The sequence below is a fragment of the Parasteatoda tepidariorum genome, chromosome 5, assembly GCF_043381705.1.
Source record: "Parasteatoda tepidariorum isolate YZ-2023 chromosome 5, CAS_Ptep_4.0, whole genome shotgun sequence".
In the NCBI taxonomy this organism is placed as follows: domain Eukaryota; kingdom Metazoa; phylum Arthropoda; class Arachnida; order Araneae; family Theridiidae; genus Parasteatoda; species Parasteatoda tepidariorum.
In genome coordinates, this window is record NC_092208.1 from 21,589,744 (window position 1) to 21,594,543 (window position 4,800).

Below are 4,800 nucleotides of genomic sequence, written 5' to 3' on the forward strand. Positions count from 1 at the left end.
TTTTTCATATGTCTATAATTTTTCTTTGTTTTATTCTTCATTTTGAACTTATCTAATGAGTTCTGTTTACTTGCAGCTTAAGTGCAATAAATGAAACTTATTGTTTTTCTTAACTTTCTTCGTGTTTTCTTGTATTTATTATATATATATATATATATATATATATATATATACTTACATTTAAAAATAAACATAATATATTATATTAATACGTTTCCTAAAATCAGCTTATTGAAAAAAAATGAACATTAGTATTGATTTTAATACTATTTAAACATATCAACGTCTCTTATACTTTATCTTTTAATACAACTTCACTTAAAACTTAATCATTATATATGTAATTTACTATAAATATTTAATATAAATTCTAATGATAATCCATGTAGCTAAAAGAGTATCCATACAACACATTGTTAAATTTAAAAATTTTCTTTTTTTTTTTATTCCAGATATTTTAAGGTAAATAAAATTTTATTCGCAGAAATTAAATCTTAGGTAACTGCATCATTGATTCCATCACCAGAGTCACAGACTTAGCGCCATCTATCGAAAGTAAACGATAAACTTTGGCAAAATATTTCGATGTGTAAAAAATTGATAAGTCCATCTGTAACAGAGATACATTTTCAGTTCGTTAAATTAAGTGTTTTTTTATTTTTAACACAACAATAGAGATTATATTTAGTGAGTGCTTTAATAGATTTAAATCTATTTTTTAAATTGTATATTATAATTTTAACTGTTAAAAGAATGACGAAAACATAGAACAGCGTATAACTTCACATATTAAATAGTCTCATCTGTCATTTATTTACACCCAGTCTATCTTACTTCTTCATAAAATTTTCAGGAAATTATTTTCTTGCAAAACTAAAATATCATCGCTCCCATTTGAACGTTTGATGTAAATGAAATATTCCAATATATTCTAGCATTTATTTTAAAAAAATTGTTTCGAATTTATTTCTGAGATTTAAAGGGATTAAATTATAAACAATGTTTTTCTTTTAAAAAAATCAAAATTAAATCTAGTTTATGAAAAAATAATCATTTATAAAAATATTAAAATTAAAATTGAATAATCAGGAGAGCTAAATATAAAATTCCGCTTATTTTTTCATTTGCTGGATATTTTTTTACAATTTGAGGAATATTTTATTACTCTCTACTAGTAGCTTTAACTGAAATTTTTAAGATTATATGTTATTTTAAGTGTAAAAGTATTCTAACAAAGAGTATTATTGAAATGAATAATTCCAATGAAGCTTAAGTAGAAATATTAACTTGATGATGATAATCTAACAGGACTTATATCACCCCTGTTAGAATCTCTATATTTATATACCATAAAATTTATTATAGTGTAATAGATCACGAATTTACTATGTGGCAGATAATATAAAATAATTTTAAATATTAACTAATTCTTGTACAAATTAATAATAATATGAACTAAAATATTTCTTTTCTACAAAGCATAAACAATTATTTTGCAAATAAAAAAAATATTTACTTTTTTTCCGTCTAGAAACCAAACTGCACATTTTACTGACATTTTCAAGATCGTTTCTGAAACGGGGAAAAAACTAAAAATCTTGAAAAATGCTACATCGTTCATCTATGTCATATGTATTCAATCGGCTAGCTATACCATTCTAATCCTTTTCCTTCTTCCACCTTTCCATCCCTCTTTCCTATTTTTCCTGTTTTTTCCGCCTTTCAAACTGTTGAGTCATCAGTCTTTTCGGTGCCTTCCTTTACACTCTTTTCCCCATATGAAGGATGGGCGACCTTTCATCGTCGAGTTTTGCTCCTGCTACCATATACAGTAGCATCATCAGAAAATCTTAGGTGATCTTTTCCTATGTATGGGAAAGTTAGAAAAATATGATTTAAGTGGCACAGACAATTTGCTTTTGTTTTTCCTGTGTTATAAATGGTTAATGTCATCCCTAATGTGTATTGCCCATTTTTCATTCGGGCTTGTCAAAAATTCTTTTCTCTACATTCATGCCATTAGGGTTTAATTGATTAATACGCTTCACATTCTAAAATATTATATTGAATTTTATTGTCTGGTTAAAATATTAATACTAGAAGGATGATGATTATAACTCTAATGATGTTGGTATAATTAAAAACGTTGTTATAGAGGCTACATGAGGAAACTTCATTAATCGTTTGGGTTTCTTTAGATTCTATTAAGTTATCGATATTTTAACTAAGCAACTTTTAAAGTATTTCTACTATTTAGATTTTAACTAAGCAATGTTTAAACTATTTATTTTTAAGCCAAGCAATTTTTTAAAATATTCAGACTATTTATTTTAAATCTATTATATATATATATAACCAAACTAATAGATATTTTGTTTCGTAACATGCTCCGGTAAAAGCGGAAACAGCGGTAAAAAATATCGCCACCCCGAGTTCTGGAGCTTTAATTTAATCAGAAGATTTACAGGTGGTGAATTTTCGTGAAATTTCAGAGAAGTGGTGACATTTCAGAGAAAAAGTTGCCAGTTAGGTTGATTTTAGGTTGTTATGTTAATTTGAATGCTAGATTAGATTAGATTGAAAGAATGGGCAGCTCTAAAGAGCAGGGCACATTGACTAGAAGTCTACAGTACCCAAACCCTAAATCATGATTAGCAAAAAAGCCTTATGCCTGAAATAAAATTCAGCATATATCTTACAGGAACATCTTGCAGTTCCCAAGTCTTAATGCAGTGTTGCCTTAAATGCTCAATTCTTTGACCAGAATAGACCTCGCAATCACACAGTATATGTCGCGAAGTCTCCTCTTCAAGATGACACCCACTACAAAGAGGATTAGATCCAATACCCATTACGTATAGGTGCCTCCTGAGGCTGCAGTGTCCAGTGAAAAGACCAATGATCTTCCTCAAACTGTTCCTTTTTAGCTTAAGAAGCTCTTTTTGACGTACACTGGCATAGTCACGAGTCAGCTCCTTAGCTTGTCTCTGACCGCCTGTGTTGCGAAATTGCTCATTTTGCCTTAGAGCTTGAATATAGATATCCTGAATGATGTGGGAGAAATTCCTAAGGCTGGTTCAGGGCCCCAGAAAATCGTGTAAGTACTTACTTACTGTTACATCTCATAAAAATACTGAATCATTATAGTTAAATAAATATTACTGAAAAAAATGACGTATAGAATTTTACGGTAAAATATATTGTAAATATTAGCTCAAAGGGTCGGGACATTTTACCGTAATTTTATACAGAAATTTTCACAGATTGAAGAAAAGAAATCAGACATATTGCTTAAAAAGTTATGCTATTCAGCAGATATCCTATCCAACACATATAAATGTACAAGCTCAAAGTTTCAGTCCCGCAATCTGGACCTGAAAATTTCGTCAAGTATTGAATCGTAATGATGTAATATTACAACAGATATCCTATCCAACAAATGGATAATAACTAGCTCAGAGTGCCAGTACATTTTACCGTAATTTGATAAGAAAATTTTTACAGTGCGATGAAGAGTAATTCAACTTAATGCCTCAACATATATCCTATTAAGGATAATTACTGGACACGAGTGCAGAATTATTATCGTCATTTAATAATGAAATTTCAAGAGTTTGTAATGATAAGTTATCAGACATCAAAATTCCCATAGATAACGCATGCAAAATGTTATTAAAGTATACAACTATATTATTTTTAACATAACAAAAAAAGTGAAGAAACATGAAATCCCGATTACTGCACCCAAGCTTTTAGTTTTAAAAGACTGAAACAAGTTAAAATTAAATTCATAATGATAGAATATAATTCTTGGAAATTCTAGAAAGTTCCTCTTAACCGGCGGAAATTTGATTCATTTTCCTTGTTTGCTTAGTATATTTCTTATGCTTTGAAGTCGTAAAATATTCGTTAACAAGTTTTTACAGCGATTAGCTAATAAGAGGAGCATTTATTCTCAAGGGAGTTTAATGTTTAAAATTTACTAACAGAATTAAAGAACAAACATTCTTTGTTAATTGTATTAGTAAACGCACCATGAGTGACAAAAAATCCTTTAACTTAGTCAATCAATAATTTTATTATGAAGCTTGCTTTGCTTGATATCTAAACGCCTTACTTAAAAAATAAAAAAATAAAATGAGCATTATTTTTTCAATGCACAAAGATTAATATATAATGTTATAATAAAATATATATGCAAAGAAATATTCTATATAATTGCGACTTTGCAAACAAGTCTTTGTTTTCTCGGTAAATAAATATATTTTAATGTCAATATTTGAAAGTGATTTAAGTCTGTTGATTTAAAACGAAAAGATTTAGCAAGCAGTTTTCAGTTTTCAATAAATTTTGTCAATATTGCTGTTAAATATAATTTGTCCTTACCAAAAAACTGTTTTTTATGCGATGTATTGAAATTCATAAGACATTTTGAACCAAAAGAAAAAAGCCTAGCCGAGTTATATATATATATATATATGTGTGTGTGTGTGTGTGTGTGTGTGTTGGCAAGGGCCGGCAAACGAGGACACACATAGGCAATTTCACCGTCAAACGAGGACCTCGTGCCAACCGAGGACGTCCTCGGTTAGAAAATGGTATTTTCGTACTCAGGGGGTCATGAAATAGTCCCAGAAAAATTTTTAGCAAAATCTAATTTTGTCCTCGATTGGCAGCATTTATCAAAGTTGTGTATAAAGAGCCGAGTCGAAGTGTGTATGCGTGCAAAAACGACGTCCTCGGTTGGTCGATAAAACCACACGTTCAGCGGGGGTCCTCGTTTGCACTTAAAAACCGCCT